Genomic DNA, 21,754 nt, shown 5'->3' on the forward strand with positions numbered 1-21,754 from the left:
AGACATGTACATCCTCCTAGGCAGGTTGTCAAAAACAGACTAGCGTAGCAGTCTGCCATGCTGAGGGGACATTTTAAGAGACTGGAGGTTAGCCGGGCGTTGGTGGCACACGCCTTTAATCCCAGCACTTGGGAGGCAGAGGCAGGCGGATTTCTGAGTTCGAGGCCAGCCTGGTCTACAGAGTGAGTTCCAGGACAGCCAGGGCTATACAGAGAAACCTTGTCTCGAAAAACCAAAAAAAAAAAATAAATAAATAAATTTAAAAAAAAGAGACTGGAGGTTAGATTCTTGTGCCATGGATGCTAAGAGTGATTTTTTTCCCCTCTCTTTCTTAATTTTTTGTTTTGTTTTTCTTTTCTGTCGTTGTTTTGGTTTTAGTATTTTCAAGATAGGGTTTCTCTATGTAGTCTTGCCTGTCCAGGAACTTCCCTGTAGACAAGACTGGCCTCAAACTCAGAGATCCACCCGACGCTGCATAGAGTTCTGAGATTAAAGGTGTGCACCACTATGCTTGGCTTGAGAATTATTTTTTTTTAAACTTTCCATTATTTAAAGGTTCCAATCTCTCCTAAACTAGGGCTGAGCTTCCTAAACACATTAACTGGTTTCCAGGAAAGTCAATTTTAGCGTTATCCTTTGACAAAGGGAGTGGAGTTACTGCGCACAAGCCAGGACATCCTTTCCAGAGCTTTCCATCTGGAAGAAAGAGAGCTTCAGAGTTTCCAGAAGGGCTGCCTAGTGGGGTGGAGCGGCAAGCAAGCCATAGAGAGAAGAAAGTCATGAGGCTGGAGCCCTAAGTCTCACGGTCTGAAAAGAAAATCAAAGTCTGGAGACACCAGGCTTTGTCAATAAGTCCTGTATTCCTTCCTTATCACAGGGGGAAAAAAAGAAGAAGAAAAAGAAATACTCAAACATAGGTCATATCATGAAGTTCAGCCCAGCATTGCTGTGCCTCTTTGTCTTCCTGATCCTTTAATGGAATTTCTTGTTCCTTAATTCATCTGCCAATTTTATTGTTCAGACAGGGGTTCTCTGTGTATCCCACACTGGTCTTAAGTACGTGATCTTTCTGCCTGAGCCTTTCAAGTGCTAGGATTATAAGTGTTCCCCTCATATCCGGCTAGCTAGTCTATCTTTCCTCCTTGTTTACCTATCTCTCCTTCCTGCACCCAGAGCTTCTGTTCTATTTAAAATTTACACCTGTGATTGGTCTGCCTCCATGTATGTCTGTGTGCCTGCATGTCTGATGTCCACAGGGACCAGAAGAGGGAGGGCATCAGATCCCCGAGAACTGGAGTCACACATGGTTATGGGCAATGATGAGGGCGCTGGGGATCGAAGCTGTGTCCTCCCCAGCCCTCTTTCTGCCAGTTCTGGATGGCCTGGACCTCTCCATGTAGACCAAACTGGCCTAAAACTTGCAGAAATCAACCCGCTCCTGCCTCCCTAGTGCTGGGGCCAAAGGCAGACACCTGCCCTCTTAGACTATATCATGAGTGGAAAAGCAGGATTACAGAATGACAAGAACTTTCTTATAACCTGTATTCCACAGAAGGATGTTGGAGCCTAGGAACTTGGATGCTGTTTTTAAATGCTTTTCTTCTTGGAAGAAGGCCCACATTTTTTAAAGCTGGGTTCTCAAAGGGTTCTCTGATCAGACTGGCCTGCTCTGAGTGGTAGAATACATGCTTAGCACGCACAAGGTCCTGCATTTCTTCCTCATCATAGGGAAAAAAAAAAAGAAATAGTCAAATATATGGTCCTATCATGAAGTTCAGCGTGTGTTTGGTTTTTGATTTGGTTTGTACTGTTTTTCCAGAATAAGGCTGGGAAGCCAAGTTAGTCGGGGGAACTGGGAAATGACTTCCTTTAGAAATAAGTAGAAGAGGGGGCTGGAGAGATAACTTAGCAGTTAAGAGCCCTTAAGACTATTAAGACGCTTCTTCTTGAGGTCCTGAGTTCAATTCCCAGCCACCACATAGTAGCTCACAACCATCTGTAACAGGATCTGGTGTCCTCTTCTGGTGTGTCTGAAGACAGCTACAGTGTACTCACATATAATAAATACTCATACATATACACATAAGTATATATATATATGAAATAAGTAGACGAGAATTATATACTATCTCACCTAGCAAGGCCATTGGTAAATTAACTTTGGTGTAGGAATTCAGATATAATACTATTTTTTTTTTTTTTAAGACAAGGTCTTTCTGTGAAGCCTAGGCTGGTCTCAAACTTACCAACTTCCTACCTGCAACTCCGAAGTGCTGAGATTATACAAGTGTTTCGTCTATGCTAGTTACTCCTCCTTCTCTGTCTCTCCATCTCTCTCTCCACGAGTTCCACCCAGTGTCTCTTCTGCCTCCTTCCATGTCTCTCTGCAAATCTGCCTTCCGGGAAGTTCTGCCCAGTACTTCCTGAGCCAACTTCTGCTGCCATCTCTTTATTATGCAAAAGTCACATTCCTTGCTCTGTGTAGTGGGCTGAGGAAGGGAAGGTCACCTTCCCCACAGCTTGCCTTACTTCTAGAGACAGGTGAGAAAGTGACATTTATACATCCTCCTAGTCGGGTGTTGCGGCCTCCAAATAAGTACTGAAACACAGAACACTTTTTTTTTTTTTTGGTTTTTTTTGAGACAGGGTTTTTCTGTGTAGCCCTGGCTATCCTGGAACTCACTCTGTAGACCAGGTTAGCCTCAACTCTCGAACTCAGAAATCCGCCTGCCTCTGCCTCCGAAGTGCTGGGATTAAAGGCGTGCACCACCACCACCACCCGGCTAGAACACTTTTTTTATTGCCAGAAAATACAATATTTGTGGGTCACCCCAACTTGTTTTTGGTTTTTCTTTTTTGGTTTGTTTGTTTGTTTGTTTGTTTTGTTTCTCCAGACAGGGTCCTGTAGACCAGGCTGGCCTCAAACTCACAGAGATCCACTTATTTCTGCCTCCCCTGTGCTGAGATGAAAGGCATGCACCACTGCTCGACTCTTCTCTCATCTTATACCTGGTGATTCTTCCTGCCCTCAGCAGCCCTGCAAGATGGTGAATGTATGCCCTCTTTCAGGTCAAACCAAGCAAAGTACATATTATTGTAGATCAAAACAGTTGAAATATGGGCAATTTCAAATTGTCGGCCTTTGACGGGGCAGAGAGGTATTTGAGAAAAGGTATTATTCGTCACCTTGGTTTTTTTTTTCCTGTGTCTTCTTCAGTGGGATCATAGACATGACCAACTTTGTATTTGTTTTTTGTTTTTTGAGACAGAGTCTCACGTAGCCCAGGCTTCCCTTGACTTTGCAGTTGGGGTCACCTTCTCTCACCCCCACTTCCAAGGGCTGGGGCTATAGACATGTGTCACCATACACGTTCACCTTGTAAGTATGAGGTCTTTCTCATGGCAATCTCTCACTGAGTACTTCCTACCTTCCCCTTATGTCCCGTAACTGGTAAGGCCAGAGCTAGTATAAGGGTCATTGTTGGTATCAGGCTCCAAACCCAGTGACATCACATCTAGGCGACCCCCACATCATTTCCAAGGCAACCGCCATACATTCCCAGAATCCACCTGGCTACCTCACCTTTACCTGGGAGAGGCTACATCACCGCCTATATAAAACAGGCAGCACCACCTGACCTATCTATCTTTTTCCTCTCTCTTCTTCTTCTCTTCTTCCATCTTCTTCTTTTACTTCTCCCCCCCATCTTTGCCCTATCTTCTGAATAACCCCCCCCCCCCTTGGAACTGTTTGGTCTGGTGTGTCTGTTTTAAGCCTCATGTGTACATCTAACACTGGTGCATTGACCGGGAATTGAACCCGGGCCTCCCGCATGGCAGGTGAGAATTCTAGCACTGAACCACCCATGCTAACAGTCATGATTCACCAAAGAATGATACCCCAGACTCAAATAGTATCTAAACCCAAAGAGTGTTTTATTCTGAAGAAGTCCAGCACGCTGGAGTCTCCCATTACCAGAATAGAAAGACAACCAAGTGAGCTTGCAGGCCTGGCTTAACGCACGTTAGAAAATTCCGGGTGATCTCTATGTTAATCTACGGGGTCCGTCTCTATGAACACTCCATTACAGGGTGTGGGGGCTGGAAACTTGCTGGGGAGGTCTGGAAACTGTTGCTGTGGAAGTAGCTGAGGAAGTCTGGAAACTGCTGCTGACTTTGCCTCAGGCCAGGTGGCTGAAGCATCTGAGGCCTGGACTTGCCTGAACTTACCCAGTTCTTGGAAACAGAGATTTAGGCCTTGTCTCCTTAACTGTCAGTTTGAAGCCTGTCAAGCCTAGCCTTCTCACTAGTGAAAGCCTAGCCTTCTCACTAGTGATAGAAATCCACAGTGAGATTATGATCTCTCTCTCTCTCTCTCTCTCTCTCTCTCTTTCTCTCTCCACTTGACATTCTAAAGTGGCAACTGAATTGAATTTGTTGATTGACATCTGAACCTTTTCATCTAAAATGTTGTCCAGCTCCTTCCTGTGCAACTGAGTAAAAAAAAAAACAAAACTCAAAACCAACAACAACAACAAAACCCACCATAAATGTAAGTCTTGATTTTTATTTTTTTATTTTTTTATTTTTTGTTTTTTTGAGACAGGGTTTCTCTGTATAGCCCTGGCTGTCCTGGAACTCACTCTGTAGACCAGGCTGGCCTCGAACTCAGAAATCCACCTGCCTCTGCCTCCCAAGTGCTGGGATTAAAGGCGTCTGCCACCACCGCCTGGCGGAAAAAGCTTTTTTTTTAAAGGTTTATTTTTATTTTATGTATGTGAATACACTGTAGCTGTCTTCAGACACACCAGAAGAGGGCATAGGATCTCATTACGGATGGTTGTGAGCCACCATGTGGTTGCTGGGATTTGAACTCAGAACCTCTGGAAGAGCAGTCAGTGCTCTTAACCGCTGAGCCATCTCTCCAGTCCTTGAGAAAAGAGTTTGACCAAAATCATGACTGACCTCACACTGGAAATGCTACCCCTGCAACTTCCCAAGTTATGGGAACACAGGCAGTGCCAGTGTTTTTATTCCTTCCCTCTTTCCTTTTTGCCCCCTTCCTTCCTTCCTTCCTTCCTTCCTTCCTTCCTTCCTTCCTTCCTTCCTTCCTTCCTTTTGGGCCAGGCCTGGTCTCACTGTTTCTCTGTTTAGCCTGGAATCGTGTGTGTGTGTGTGTGACAGAGAGAGAAGGAGAGAGAGAGAGAGAGAAGGAGAGAGAGGTGCTGAGGATTAAAAACCCAGAAGGCCTCACACATGCTCATGCTAGGCAAGCATGCTCTGCTACACTGCCGGACCCCTTCCAGTATCTTTTGAGTTCAGTTGAAAAGCTAATTATAAGTCACATAACTGTATAGGGACAAATAAGGCAGCAAGCCCTTCCCTACCCATCATCAGGATCATGACCAATATAATATAAAAAGAGATAAGTAGGTCCAGACTGGTGGCACATGTCTTAAATCCTGGCACTCTGGAGACAGAGGCAGGCAGATCTCCATGAATCAGAGACCATCCTGATCTACATAGCCAGTTTCAAGCAGCTAGGACTACATAGAGAGACCCTGAGGTGGTGGGAGGGTGTGTGTGGGGGGGTGGGTCATAGTTTGTCACAGGAGCTTTCAGATCAGAGACCTAATGACCCATTTACACGTTCTATGAAGTTTGGACTGTCATGCTGAAAGATTGGACACAAGGGTGTGACTGAAGGGTAATAGATGAAGGGAAAAACCCACAAGGCCTGTCTGTTGAGATTCCTGGTCGATGCAATGTTCCTCCTTACAGGGTGGGGTAATAGGTTGCAATCAAAATGTAAAGTAGAAGTTTCTTTATGTCAACTCACATAGGGAGGTGCGGGAAGCTACAGCGTTCTTTTGAGCTTATGTGGCTGGCTTTGGGAGAAAGGGCTGTTTTTCCTCTGTTACCCTTGTGATCTGCCTTGGAGAGGAGGACTCCTACGGTCTGTGTGGCTTGCCTGGGAGAGCATTAAAGGGTCAAAGGAAAGCAGGGCAGAGGTCAGGAAGACACTTAGCCTTTGAGATCCTTATTTGGGAAGATTTTCTGAGCTGACCATATCTTTTCAATCTCATTTTCTTTCTTCTTTAAAAAAAAAAAAAAAGAATTAATTATTTCTTCAGCACACTGTAGCTGTCTTCAGACACACCAAAAGAGGGCTTTGGATCCCATTAGAGATGGTTGTGAGCCACCATGTAGGTGCTGGGAATTGAACTCAGGAACTCTGGAAGAGCAGTCAGTGCTCTCAACTGCTGAGCTACCTCTCCAGCCCTCAAGCTCATTTTCTTTTCTTTTCTTTTTTTTTTTTTTGAGACAGGGTTTCTCTGTGTAGCCCTGGCTGTCCTGGAACTCACTCTGTAGACCAGGCTGGCCTCGAACTCAGAAATCCGCCTGCCTCTGCCTCCCGAGTGCTGGGATTAAAGGCGTGCGCCACCACCGCCCAGCTCAAGCTCATTTTCTTATTCACATATTCTTGCACCGTTTTAATTCATTGATATTGTTAACATATTAATACTGCCGATCTGGGGCTGACCCACACACCCACTAAGCAACCCACATTACACACTTCTGAAGCTAAGCCCCAAACACAGCTGTATGTAAAGGCATCATTGAAGCCGTCCTTGGTGAAAAGTCCCTCTTCAGCTATTCAGACCCTCCAGCAATTCTGAGGGAGGCTTTTGACCTCCGAAACTCATTCCCCCACCAGTCCCTGAAAATGTCGTCTAGATTATTCTGAATGCCTTGATTCCAGCTTTCAACTTCGATTAGATTCTCCCCCCTTCCCTTGAATCTTCCCCCAAAATTACATTAATCAATTGATCTGTTGCTCTATTTGGTGTGTGGGTCTGTACAAGAGTGCGTGCCCTGTGCATAGTGTGCCATTCCTGCGCATGTGCAGGCCTCACAGCAAGTACGTGGAGGTCAGCCTGTGGGAGATGGTTCCTGGGTCTCACCTTGCTGGGGCAGGAGCTGTTAGCATTCTGCCTAAACTCCACACCCACAGTTACCTGGCAATAGCCAGGTGGGCCTGGCCCACTGTAAAAGGGGCTGCTTGCCCCTTCCTCTTGTCTCTCTTGGTCTTTTGATCTCTCGATCCCTCTGTCCTCTCCTCCCCTCTTCCCTTCCCCCTTCCCTTCCTCCCTCTCCACATGCTCATGGCCAGCCTCTACTTCTCTCTTCTCTCCTCTCCCCTCTCCCTTCTTCCCTCTCCTCCCCTCTCCCTCCTTCTTCCCTCTCTTCCCTTCTCCCCCCCTTCTTCCCTCTCCTCCCCTTTCCCCCCTTCTTCCCTCTCCTCCCCTCTCCCCCCCTCTCCCCTCTTTTCTTCCTCCCCCCTCCCCTCCCCCCTCTCTCATTCTCTCTCTCTCTCTGCCTCTCTCTGCCTCTACTACCCTCTTAACTCCCCTCCCCACACCCTGAATAAACTCTATCTATACTTTGTTGTCCTGTCACTGGTCCCTTGGGGGAAGGGATGCCTTGCCTAGGCATGGGCCCGCTGAGACATCCCCTTACCACATATCTCACTACACACCCGTAGAACAAATTCCCATATCTCTTTATCTTTTTATAAACACATCAGGATCCCTCATTCCTGCTGCTGCTGCATACTTTACGGTAGCTGATGATGGAGATTCTGGACAGTTCTGTGCCACTCCTCACAGTGTGAGTGCTGGGATTACAGATGTGAAGGCCACTATGTCCGCACTGGTGTATTGGCTTCCTGTATGTGCTGAGCCAGCTCTGTATCGTTAGGGATCATTTCTTTCTTTTTTCTTTTTCCTTTTTTGTTTTTTTGAGACAGGTGAGACAGGATTTCTCTGTGTAGCCTTGTCCTTCCTGTAAGTGGCAGGCTGGCCTTGGACACAGAGTAGCGGTCATCCCTACCCTAGCAGACAATCTGCTCTTGTATTAGTTTTACTTGGATCCCTACTAACTTTTTTTTTTTTTTTGGTTTTTCAAGACAGGGTTTCTCTGTGTAGTCCTGGCTGTCATGGAACTCACTCTGTAGACAAGGCTGGCCTCGAACTCAGAAATCCGCCTGCCTCTGCCTCCCAAGTGCTGGGATTAAAGGCGTGTACCACCGCCGCCCGGCCCCTACTAACTTCTAGTGTCACTGTTGTAATGGTCCCTGTACTCTAATCCAGTCCTCGGTCTCATCCTATCCCACACGGCCTGTTCCGTTAGCCAATCTACTTGGTTCTGGACTCCTTCAGCCTGTGGCAGAGAATGTGTGAGGCAGAAGGAAGTACAGGAAAGCTCTTTCCCTCTGATGCATGGAGCCTCTCTCTGTCTTCTGGTCTCTGGGTGGATCTTCCAGGGCAGGAAGCAGTTGGCCTGTCAGGCAGTGAGGCCAACTGAGGCAAGGCTATTCAAACATCCATTAGGACCCAATAACAGCCAGGCCTTGCTGAGGTGTTGGGGTACAACCTAATCAAGTCACACTTTGTTGAAATGAAACTGAGGCCTGGGTTGCTAGCTTCGGGAGAGTGCTAAGTGTCTAAATAGCTAGGGTATTGTTTGGAGGAGAGGCCACCAGGGGAGAAGGGAAAAGCAAAAGGAGGACAAAATGTTTATCCTTGGGGTTTTTTGATTCTTAGGAACAGTTGAGATTAAAGAGCTCCTACAGAGGGAGGTGCCTTTCACAGCTGAAGGCCTCTACTCAAGGTGAGTCAAACACCTTGCCTGTTTATCTGAAATGGGATGGGGGTGGGAGGGAGGAAAGGAAAGGCGGGAGGGCAAAGAGTAGAGAGCAGTTGGGAAAAGTTCCAGGGCCTCTGAGTGTGTGTGGGAGTGGTTGAGTGAAATGCTAACTCCTGCTATTGCTTGGCCACTTTTCTGGAAACTGTGATGACAGTTACTGGTGGGAAAAAAATCACTCGTAACCAGAGCCATATCCCTGCTTCTAGGTAACTGGCTGTCACCTGAACCATTCCTTAGGACAGACTACTGCTGATTCCTTTCTCTCTTCCTCTCTAGTTCACATGGTAAAGTGAAAGCATCATTTTCCTTTTTGACTTCTTTGATTTTTGGGTAGAGAAAGGTCCATGTTTCCTTCTCAGCACTGAGATTAAAGGCTTGCACCATTATATCCAGTGACAGATTTTATTTTATTATTATTTATTTATTTTGGTTTTTCAAGACAGGGTTTCTCTGTGAAACCTTGGCTGTTCTGGAGCTTGCTCTGTAGACCTGGTTGGCTTCAAGCTCAGAGATCTGCCTGCCTCTGTCTCCCAAGTGCTGGGATTAAAGGTGTGAACCAACACAACCATCGAGAAATTTTTATTTGTAAAAAATATTCAAAATGTAATTGTTGGTGTACAGATGTTTTGCTTGCACCTGTGTCTGTGCACAATATACGTGCAGTGACCAGGAGACCAGAAGAGGGCATCAGATCTACTGCAACTGGAGTTACGTGTGCTTGTGACTGCCATGCAGTGCTGAGAACAGAACATTGGTTCTCTGGAAGAGAAGCCAGTGCTCTTAGCCCCTGAGTCATATCTTTAGCCCCTAATCTAATAAAACAGCAGCAACAACAACAACAACAACAACTAACTTTCCCCTTTTTTCTGTTTGTTGAAATAGGTGGCATGCAACATAGTCTGGCCTTGAATTTAACGGGTGGCAGAGGCTGGTACTGAACTTCCTACTCTCCTGTTTCCACCTCTCTGGTGCTGAGATTACTGTGTGACACAGTTTCTATCTTTAGGTATGCTTCAACTAGCTTTACACATTCCCAAGATATCTAAGGGTCACCTATTTGTATGACAAGGATTTGTGTCTCTCCAAGATACTATGAAAGCTGAGCTTGGTGACATACACTGGTAATCCCAGCACTGGGGAGGCAGAGGCATGAGACCCTATCTCAAATGAGAAAAAATTATATATAATAATTATTATGATAATTAAAAATAATTATATATAATATATAATAATTATACAATAATAAGTATACAATATTATATAATTACATATAATAATTATATATTATAACTAGTTATAATATATAATTAAAATTATATATATAATAATTAATACACACACACATACATGTTTCCTCCATGTAGCTCTGGCTGTCCTGGAATATAGACCAGACTGGCCTTGAACTCACAGATATCTTGACTATGTCTGCCTCTCAAGTGCTGGGATTAAAGGCATGCTGTATACCATCACCGCCCAGCAATAAAAAATATTTTAACTCCTGAGGAAGTAGTAACTTCTGGAACTTTCTCTTATTGTTTTTTTCAAGCTATTCTGTTACAGTAAAATACCTGTGGCTGACCTGTCATTTTTAAGTGGATGCTGGGCATTGCTAAGGACCCTCTTGAATAACTTCCGCCTCTTAACTAGGACAGGAATTCTGGCAGTTGACATAGGCAGAGAAGGGCCAGAATAGAACTCAGCTGTTCTACTACTGCCCGTTTTTAACACATACCACAGAAGCATTTACTCTGAATTTAAAGCTAGATCATTGACCAGGCATTGTGGCCTATGCCTGTAAATCCAACATTCAGGAGCTTGAGGCAGGTGGATACAAATTTTGAGGCCAGCCTGAGCTACATTCTACCTCAAACAAACAAACAAAAAAACTAGCTAGAACATGAAAACACAAACCAGTTGTATTGATATGTGCGCTAGTGAACAAATGTGAATTAAAGAAAAGGAAAGGCCGGATGTGAGGGGACACACCAGTAAGCCCAGCAACTTGGCAGGTAGAGGTTAGAGGATCAGGAACTAAAGGCCAGGCTTGGTTAGGGAGTGAATTAGAATTTAAGGCCAGCCTGGTCTACATGAAACCTATTGTAAAACAAACAAAGAAATAAGAAACAACCACCACCAACAACAACAAAAAAGGTTGGTGGTGTCGGAGAGAAGGTGCAGCAGTTACGAGCACTTGGAGGTGCTGTGGGTTCAGCAGCCACATGATGGTTCTCAACCATTTGTAACTTCAGTTCCAAAGGATCCAGTATCCTCCGCAGACTCAGACAAGACACGGATATCCATACACATAAAATAATTTAATAATAAGCCACAACAATAAAGGGCCTTAATCTCTGGGGGCAGAGGCAGGCAGAACTAACTCTGTAGGTCCCAGGCCAGCCTGGTCTATAAGGTGAATCCCAGCCAGGGCTACAAAGTGAGAGCTTTGTCTCGAAACAAAAACAAACAAACAAAACAAAAAGCAAAGGAAGAAGAAGGGTAGGAGGACAGACAGAGTGGAAGCAAATGAATATACATAATAAAAGGCTTCTGAATAGTACAATACATAGAATGCTCAATAATGCTATGCCACGTGGCCAACATGGATGCTTAGCTCGCTTTGCTCAACCAATGTGCATGAAATGCTAGCACAACAGTTATCCAGCTCTGAAAATAAGTTTGCCATGCTTTCTTTCAAGTTGTTTATATTTGCTTTGCACTGAATGAATCTATATATCCCATAAAAATGATCACCAGTCCAGTCCTTAAAAAGGGAACCAGATTCTACAGGGATGAGAAGAGAATGAAAGCAGAGAAAAATCTAGAAAAAGAAGAGGAAGTGGTAACACAGAAAACACACATCATCATAGAAATGAGGCAGGGAGGGATGCTCACATACAAGGAGCACACACATATCCTCCAAAAGTACACACACACACACACACACACACACACACACTGCAGTGTATGTAAGGAAAGTCGGTGAGAAGGGTAGACGGGAACTGCAGAGAGGGCTCGTAAGTTAAAAACACTGGCTGTTCCTATAAGAGGCCCCCGGTTCAGGGGTTCAGTTCCCAGCATCCACTAGTAACTCATAACTTCCAGTAACTCTGTTTCCAGAAGCTTCAACACCATCTTCTGGCTCCCGAGGACTCCTGCATGAACCTGGTACACAAACATGAACCTTGACATAAATTTGTTTGCTTCTGTGAGACAGGGTTTCTCTATGTAGCCCTGGCTGTCCTGGAAATCACTCCATAGATCAGACTGGCCGCAAACACAAAGATCCATTTGCGTTTGTCTCCTGAATACTGGGGTTAAAGGTTTGTGCCACCATCAGCTGGCTCACGTACAATTTTCTTAAATAAATAAAAAATATTGAATAAAGGACATTCGTATTTTGTGGTCGCTTGCCTTACCTCAATAATGCCGTCAAATCCTTTCTTTGTCTCCAGAATCTCTCAGAGCCTTGATTTCTTAGGTAAAATTCATTGTTGAACTAGATAATCTTTGAAGTTCTTTTTTTTTTTTTTTTGGTTTTCTCTGTGTAGCCCTGGCTGTCCTGGAACTCACTCTGTAGACCAGGCTGGCCTCAAACTCAGAAATCCACCTGTCTCTGCCTCCCAAGTGCTGGGATTAAAAGCGTGCGCCACCACTGCCCGGCCTTGAAGTTCTTTCTAGCTCTTAAATTATATATAATTTAATTTTTGTGTGATATGTGTGAGTATATGGTGTGTGTGTGTATCATATTAGACCATCAAAGTTTAAAATTCTTTTTCAGGCAACTCACAACCATCTGTAACTCAGCTCCAGGGAAATCTAATGCTTCCGAGAGTACATACACTCACATGCACAGTTTTGTGTGCACAAACCCACATGCAGATATACAATACACACTTACACATAACTAAATAATACAAATCTTAAAAAAACCTAAAAATGGCAGGGTGGTGGTGGCACACACCTTTAATCCTAACACTAAGGAGGCAGAGGTAGTCAGATCTCTGAGAGTTCAGTGCCAGCCTGGTCTACACAATGATTTCCAGGACAGGGGACTACACAGAGAAACAAAGAATTAAAAAACCAAAAACAAAACAAAATTCCAAAAGATTAAAAACAAAAAAAAAATAAATTAACCATTAAGGAGGGGAAAATACAAGTATTCGCATACTTGATAAAGCATTTCAACCCAGATAATATAAGGAATAGCTATAAATGATGCATTGAATGGCAAGATTTGAACAGATTCTTTACCAAGATGAATGAATGAACTAAAAGCCATGAATGAGCACTTCCCATAATTGCTATGATTCTCCTTTCAGCATGAAAGACCTTGTCCTCAGCTGTTGGGAAGGCAGCCAGCAAGCAACCCTTAACTGTCAGTCCACTTCAGTGATTATCTCAGCTGGGCTAAGGTCACTCCCTTTTCTCATGCTAGCTTGTATCCAAAGTCTAAATGCACATAGGTGCATAAAGACCTAGCCCCTTGCCTGAATTCAGAAAGTCTTGAGGGTTATGCAGGTTCACTGCTTCCTAGAGGGTCAGCTGAGCCCGCTGAAGTACAGAGCACTCAGCTTCTTCCCAATCAGAATTTTACACTTCATTTCTTCTTATTATTTATTATTTTATTTTATTTTAATTTTTTTTTTGAGACAGAGTTTCTCCGTGTAGCCCTGATTGTCCTAGAACTCACTCTGTAGACCAGGCTAGCCTCGAACTCAGAGATCCGCCTGCCTCTGCCTCCCAAGTGCTGGGATTAAAGGCGTACGCCACCACTGCCAGGCACTTATTTCCTTTTTTTAAAACATGATTTCACTCCATAGCCCAAGCTGGTCTTAAACTCATAGAAAACTTCTTGCATCTATGTGTGTGTGTGTTCGAGGGTGCACGTGCGTGTATGTGTGCGCACATGTGTGCCTGTGTGTGTGTGAATGTGTGTGCTAGGGTTTGGCTCACTTGATTGGAGTGTGAAGATTGTAAAATAACCTCTGGTGTCTGTTTGCCTTTCACCTTTTTTGAGGCAGAGTCTCTTTTGTTGTTCCTGGTTGCAAAGACCAGACTGCCTGCCTCAAGAGTTTCTGGATATTCTCCTGTCTCCACCTCTCAGCAGGAGTGTTGGAATCACAGATGCACACTACTGATTCCAGCTTTATGTGGTTTCTGGAATTCCAGCTCAATTTCTCACAGCAAGAGGTTTGTCTCCGGAACCATCTCTCCCATTCAAATGCCACATTGCAGTGATTTAACCATCCCTATGCTATGGTTCAGATAGAGTTTCTGAGGGCCCACTGGGGGTTTATGTCCTAGAAGTCCGAAGCAGCGAGAGTAGTGGAACCTTCCAGAAGTGGAGCCTGGTGGGAGGTGATTAGATTATCAGAAGAGAGTCAGGTAGTTACCAGAGCATCCTTCACAAACCTTTACAAACACCAGCTAAACCAACCTGTTTTCTTTATAAGGTATTCATCCCCAGTTATTTTGGTACAGCCTCCCAGTTCATCATCTAAATGATGGTGGGAAGTGGGACCCTGGGGAGGAAGTGAACATCAGGTGAGCTTAAGAAAGCAGAGCCACCATAAAAGGATCAGTGGGTTTGCCTCCAAGGGGAAGAGACACCCAAACTAAGGCTTGCTCTGTCTCACCACAGGACAAACCACGGGATTCTAGGTCCTAGAAGCTGCTGGGTCATGTCGCCTCGGGCACAACATAGCAGAGCACCCAAACCAAGAGCAACTCTGATTCAACAAGGTAGAAGATGAGAACAGCTTCCCAAGCTTTCCTCTGACACAAACCTGCTGGGCCCTATACGTGTAGTCACAGGAATAAACATTTTTGTTGGATTGTTGTTTTTGTTTTTGAGACAGGTCCTTAGTTATGGAGATCTGGTTGGCCAGGAACTGCTATGTAGACCAGGCTGGATTTAGACTCACAGAGAGGTACCTGCCTCTGCCCACTGAGCCCTGGGATTGGAGGCATATACCACCATGCCCAGCTAAATAAACAAATATTTAAAAAAATATTATGAAAGCAGGCTATGGCGGGTCATATCTATCTATACAACTGGAACTTGAGATATGGAGACAGGAGGCTAGCCTAAGCTACATAAGACTCTATCTGGAAAAAAACATTATATGACAATGCCAGGCAGGTGATAGCCCATATCTCTAATCCCAATACTCAGGAGACAGAGGTAGGAGAGTCACCATGAATTCAAAGTCAGCTTCAGTTTCCTAAGGAGCTTTAGACCATCTTAGGTTACTGTGTGAGATCCTGCCTCAAAATTAAACAAACAGCGCCTGAAGAGCTAGCTTAGTAATTACAGCACCTATTGCTCTTGCAAAGGACCCAGGTTCAGTTCCCGGCACCTACATCAGATGATTCTTAATTCCCTGTAACTCCATTTCCATGTGATCCAACTGTTAGCTTATAGATGATTCCATTAGGCTCCTCAGAAGGACCTAGCAAGGGCTTAAGTTGTCATCTGCCACCATCACCTGCCACTACCAGGTGTGACAAGAATGGACTGCTTATAAAAGGACTGCCCACCACTCCAGCTCTCTCTATTCCCATGTGTTCCCAGCATTTTCTTTCTCTCCTTTTCTGTCCTTCTCTGCCCACACCCCCTTCTTTGCCTCTATGACTCTGCTCCCTTCTGTCTGTCTGTCTGTCTGTCAACATGTCCACTTGTCTGCCTCTGCCCCTTCCCCAGGTTCTTGCTCTTCTCCCTTCCCCCAATAAACCTTCTTTATACCAGCTCTGTTGCGTGGCTTAATGTCTCAGGGGCACACCTTGGCACATGGGCCCTCTAGGTACCCCTCACAGTATTATATGTCACAGCATCAGTACCCTCTGACTTCCTGAAACACCTACTTGTACATGGTACATATAAAAATTGACACACACACACACAGAGAGAGAGAGAAAAAGAAAAATTAAAAGCAAACAAACCAAAAATTTTGCTGCTCATGAATAAGTAAATAAATAAAATAATTTTCAAGCCAGCTATGGTGGTACACACTTTTGATTCACACACTGTGGAGGCAGAGGCAGTTGGATCTCTGTGAGTTAGAGGCCAGCCTGGTCTACAGAGTTTCAGAAAGCCAGGGTCACATAGACAGACCCTAGCTAACAACCAACCAAATAAATAAATAGATAGATAGATAGATAAATAAATAAATAAATAAATAAATAAATAAATTTAAGCTTTGATTTTCACAGTAGAGGCAGAATTGGGTCTAGAATGTCAGCTTGAATCATTTTTAAATAATGGCTATGCTCAGAGTATACTGAGCCAGTACCAGAGGCAAGAGAGAGAAATAGAAACCATTACTGATTTCTCTGTGTGGTATGTCAACTCTTGGCTGCCACCTGTCATAATCTTGCCAATATCACTCTCAAAGTAACTTCTCACAAAACACAGATTGCTTGCTACTCTATTCTGCACACAAGTATCTAATTTCAGATATCATATGTAAAGTATCTGAAATATTTGATGAGACAAGCTAATTTTGGTTTTATTTTTGTTTTATTTTTGTGTTTTTTTTTTTTCAGACAGGGTTTCTCTGTGGAACCCTGGCTGTCCTGGAACCTGCTCTATAGACCAGGCAGGCCTCAAACTCACAGAGATCTGCCTGCTTCTGCCTCCCAAGTGCTGGGATTAAAGGGTTGTGCCACCACAACTTGGGTGACAAGGTGATTTTTATGGAGTCAGTTGAAATTAACTGTGATGGTTTGAATGAGGATGGCCCCCATAGGCTCATACATTTGAGTGCTTAGTCACCAGGGAGTGGAACTGTTTGAAAGGATTAGGAGGATTAGGAGGCGTGGCCTTGTTGGAGGAAGTATGTCACTGGGGGTGGGCTTGGAGGTGCAGTGTTTCTTTCTTCCTCTGCTTGCTGACTATGCAGCAGAACGTACCATGCCCTGACATACCCAGTCATGATGATAATGGACTAAACCTCTGAAACCGTAAGCCAGCCCCTAGTTAGATGCTTACCTTTATAAGAGTTACCTTTGTCATGGCGTCTCTTCATATCAATAGAACAGTGACTAAGGCATTGATTACCCTATGCTGTCTTCTATCAACTTAAGCAACCTGGCTATAGGAAAATCAAAATAGAATCTCTTTTGGGTTTCCTATGTTGAAAACTAAACACGAGAGAATGCCAGTCAACTCTCCCCCCTCCCTGAAAAAAAGATTGGTGCAAACACAAGCTATTTTAAAGTGGCTTCTAAATCAAACAGCTCAAGAGCTGAGGTTGCAGCTCAGTTGGCAGTGTGTTTGATTAATAGGCACACATAGCCCTGGGCTCTGTCTCAGTGTCACATAAAGTTGGAGCAGGGAACACCAGCCTCTGATCCCAGCACTGCAAAGGTGAAGCCAGAATCAGAAGTTCAAGGTCATTCTATGTAGTTCTATGTAGTTGCATGTTTGAACCCAGCCCGGGATATAGTGAGACCTTTTCTCAAAAATAAATGAACAAAGACACAAATCAACCAAGCCATTTAAATGAGAGTGGTCGCAGTCTTCACAGTTTGAAAGCAGGATTGATGACATTACTTACGAATCCATCATTATCCAATGGTGATGTAGATGCAAGGCCCAGGGTTCAGATGAGAAATTTATAATGTCAATATGATTATAAGCTCTCCTTATGTGTTTTTAAAGAAGAGTTTTATTTTATGTGTATGTAAGAGTGTCTACATGTATGTCTGTGTACCACATGTGAATAGTGCCCTTGGAGGCCAAAAGAGAGCATTGGATCCCCCGGAATTAGTGTTAATCTGTTGTTGTGAATTGCCATGTGGGTCTAGGAAACTAACTTTTTTTTTTTTTTTAAGAACAGCAAGTGCGGGGGCTGGAGAGATGGCTCAGTGGTTAAGAGCACGGACTGCTCTTCCAGAGGTCCTGAGTTCAAATCCCAGCAACCACATGGTGGCTCACAACCATCCATAAAGAGATTGGATGCCCTCTTCTGGTGTGTCTGAAGACAGCTACAGTGTACTCATAATAAAATAAATAAATAAATCTTTAAAAAAAAAAAAAGAACAGCAAGTGCTCATTTTAATATAAGCATATGGTTTTATATTATCTATCTATCTATCTATCATCTATCTATCTATCTATCTATCTATCTATCTATCTATCTATCTATCTAGTTTTTTGAGACAGAGTTTCTCTGTGTAGCCCTAGCTATCCTGGAACTCACTCTGTAGACCAGACTGGCTTCAAACTCACAGAGATCCACTAGCCTCTGCCTTCCAAGTGCTGGGATTAAAGGCATCTAACACCACCACCCTGCAAACACACACATTTTTAATATAAGGATTTACATGAAATATTGGAGATGCATTTGATGCTAAAACAAACATCTATACTGGGGATTCACTGACCTCTGCTTCCTGATGGAGGACCCAGGATGACCAGCTGCTTTAAGTAACTGTCACTGTGGGGAGCTTACCCTTCAACAATGAGCTAAAATGATCCTGTCCTTGTTTAATTAGAATTTATGACTTGAGAGATGGCTCACTGATTAAGAGCATTGGCTGCTTTTTCAGAGGATCCAGTTTCAATTCCAAGCACCCACATGGCAGCTCCCAACTCTCTGTAACTCCATGTCTTAGGGGATCCAGTGACCTCTTCTGGCAGGCACTGGGCACTCACATGATACACAGGCATACATCCAGGGAAAACAGCTGCATATATTAGATAGCTATTAGATATAATATTAAAAATTGGCCGGGCAGTGGTGGCGCACGCCTTTAATCCCAGCACTTGGGAGGCAGAGGCAGGTGGATTTCTGAGTTCGAGGCCAGCCTGGTCTACAGAGTGAGTTCCAGGACAGCCAGGGCTACACAGAGAAACCCTGTCTCGAAAAACCAAAAAAAAAATAAATAAATAAATAAATTTTTAAAAATCCAGTTTAGAAAATAAAGAGTTATGTGGTATCAAAAAAAAAAATCCAGTTTAACTTGGTATCTTTTTTTTTTTTCCTGGCAAGCCTCTGAACTGGCTGATAAGAGCGTGCCTTTAGTCATAACCATGGTGAGAACCACCAACACTTCTGCTCTGTGGATTTTCACTCTGTCCTCCTTACACTGTGAAAAATGTGTGAATATATTTTTAATCATTGGGTGAAGAGGCAGATCAACTATTAAATAAAGTGGATACTTCATTTGCAGCTCTTCAGTTAGTGTTTGTGTAAGGGCTAATAGCTTTGGATTAACCATACAGGGTAGAAAACCTGTTTCTCTTGCTAGGTTTGCTGTTCCTGGTAGATTCGCTTTTGGAAGGCAGTTTGAGGCCTTTGCAAATGCTGAATGAGAATATTTTGTTCTAATGAAGTCATCCCTTCTCTTCCCTAATGGATTACCCCATTGTTTGGCCTTCTGGGACTTGTCAGACCTCCAGGAGAGAAGCCTGCCAGAGACTAGAACATTGTTATTCCAGAGGAGGACTGAAAAACAACTCGCCAGGCTGGGGATGGTGGCGCACAAGCTGTCATAACTGCATCCAGAAGGCAGAGATATGAGGAGGCCAGCCTAGTCTACGCAGTGAATTCTGAGTCAGCTAGGGCTATGTATGTAGTGAGACTCTGTCTCACAAATAAGTGAGGGGGGGGGGGGAGAGAGAGAGAGAGAGAGAGAGAGAGAGAGAGAGAGAGAGAGAGAGAGAGAGAGAGAGAGAGAAAGGAACAAGGAAGGCGCCCTGCTGCCTGCTCAGCTGGAGCACTTGCTCAGCATCAGCTGATGTTCTGCAGCAGAGGATTCTGTTACCCTCATTTGAGCAGCCTGACTATTCCAGCAATCAGATCTTCCTGTCTCCTTCCTGTTATCCGACCTTGACACCACCTATTCATGTGCCCTCTGTGCCTGAGTCCAGGCATATGATCCTTTTCATTTTCCTTAAACTCAAACGCCAGACTATTGGAATTTCCCAGACATTGGTCTGGCCTATGACAACAGTGGGAGAGAGACCACATCTGCAGTCAGGAGTGTCCTATAAAGCCCAGGGCATAGGTGCTTCACTGATACCTGTTCTCTGTTACAGAGGACAGCAGAAATCTTTGGACAGTGGATGGGGGTGGCGGTCTGAACCCCTTCTCACTATGCTTTAGGCCTTTGCTTGTAATTGACTTTGGCAGATTGCTGAATCTTTGTCCTGTGTTAGTTTTCTTTCCCTTCTATTTGAAGAACCAGTGACAACAATGAAGAAAAAGAAAAAGAAAACCCAAAAAACAAACAAAACAAAACAAAACAAAACAAACTAGTTTTCAGCTTATTTTGGCTATGAAACAAAACCTAAGAGTCTCGAGATTCTGATGCAGCCTGTGTTTCTGTGGCCCTTTCACCACAGAGTAGGAGGACAGGCTGGTTATGAAAAGGAAAGACTTGAAGGTTTTCTCGAATTTGAATCTGAATTCCTTGATTTTCATGTCTGTGTTGTTTGACAGTAGTGGTTGTTTTTGTTCATTTTGACAAATGTGTAGATGGAATCCAAGGCCTCATACATGCTAGGCAAATATGCTCTGTGCTGAATTCCTCCTGTGTGTACACGCACCAGTTTGTGTGTGTGTGAGTGCGTGTGTGCGTGCGCACACACGCGCCTGTGCATGTGCACACATGCGCACAACTGCTTGTGACTGTACTGCCTGTAGAGAGCAGAAGTCCCCTGGAGCTGAAGTCACAGATGGTTGTGAGCTGCCTGATACGGTGCTAGGTCCTTGACAAGAACAGCAAGCCATGTCTCCGGTGTGCTTTATCCCTCCTTCCAATTCCTTTTTAAGGAAAAGGATGAAGTACACCTGCTTTTAGAATTGCAGCTTACAGAATCCATGTGTGACTCCAACCTGACTAGAACTCCAATGTTCTAATTCCTTGAAAAAGTAGAAGGGGACAGGGCTGACAAATGAATTTTTCTGGCGGACGGTCACGGTCACATTAGCATTTTCTGTCAAGCTTTGTGTCACCTCCCATGCATCTACTGAGCTGTTCTTGCTTTAGGATAAGAAAACAATGACCAGTTAACAAAGGGACCCAGGGTTAAAGAGAGATGACATGTTTGGGCATCTCTCAACACAGGTACACACTAGGACGGGACATGCCAGGATTCACTCCAGTGTTGGCTGATGCAGACTGCAGAACATTTGTGGCTGTCAGTTCTAAGCTAACATAGGTGTGGGGTGGTAACAACATAAGTCTCTCTTGAGTGGCTCAAATTGTGTCCTTGGTCTCTTGAGTCAGGATTTTTTTTTTTCTTTTTGACCTGCCCCAATTTCTGATGTCAGGTCCCTACAGTATTCTTGCTGTCTCTCAGTTCTCAGTGAGTGAGTATTTTATACAGTGCGATCACACTTTGAACTAAAATAGACCATATCCAGAGACCTGCCTGTGCAGGCTTCTCAGGGCTAATGAGCAGGTTCAGTCGCTTTTTTGTCTCTTTGGTTTCTTTGAGTTGGTTCAGAATAGAGAGATGCTACATCTCCATCTTAGCTTGTATTTATACTTCTTAAAAAGATTCTCAAGGGCTGGTTCCGTGCCAAGACTCTTTTCCTGAAAAATGTATAATATCTGAAAGTGGAAGTGGCCCAGATGCTCTCCGTTCACCTCTACTGTCTTTGTTTCTTAGGAACACGGGAGCTTTCAGTTGAATCACAGAGCCAATTCCCAGCTGTTGCTCCATTTTGTTTTGAGAGAGGTTTCCTGTAACCTAAGCTGTCCCAGACTCACTCTGTGGTTGAAGATGACCTTGAGCTCTTTAACTCCATGCCCCTACCTCTCTAGTGCTGTGATCACAGGTATTTGCCACCATACCCAGTCTCTGATGTTTTCTAAGTATCTCAACTCTAATACTGACTCTAGGGAGGCTGGCAATAGAGGACTGTCATCTTTGGTTGTTTATGTGGTTAAGACTCCAAGGCAAATTGCTGTTATAAAGTCACACCCCCTGAGATGAGATTCTACAGGTACTGGCAGACCTTCGTGTCTTGGATCCTTTTCCCTTGCCGCACCCTGAACAGGTAGTTGGACAAGGGCTGGGCTATTCTCTCTG

General features: G+C 44.2%; 1 long non-coding RNA gene and 1 other non-coding gene across 2 annotated transcripts; one reads left to right on the top strand and one right to left on the bottom strand.

The window, feature by feature from the left end:
* Positions 1-3,799: 3,799 nt before the first annotated feature.
* Trnag-gcc lies at positions 3,800-3,870 on the bottom strand. Its single transcript has one exon. It is a non-coding gene; the product is annotated as a tRNA-Gly (tRNA).
* A 4,756-nt stretch (positions 3,871-8,626) lies between these two features.
* LOC114610447 lies at positions 8,627-14,423 on the top strand. The gene is made up of 3 exons (XR_003709688.1): positions 8,627-8,673; positions 13,814-13,899; positions 14,351-14,423. It is a non-coding gene; the product is annotated as an uncharacterized LOC114610447 (long non-coding RNA).
* Positions 14,424-21,754: the final 7,331 nt, after the last annotated feature.

Source organism: Grammomys surdaster, unplaced genomic scaffold (genome assembly GCF_004785775.1).
Source record: "Grammomys surdaster isolate TR1022 unplaced genomic scaffold, NIH_TR_1.0 126048, whole genome shotgun sequence".
Classification (NCBI taxonomy): Eukaryota; Metazoa; Chordata; class Mammalia; order Rodentia; family Muridae; genus Grammomys; species Grammomys surdaster.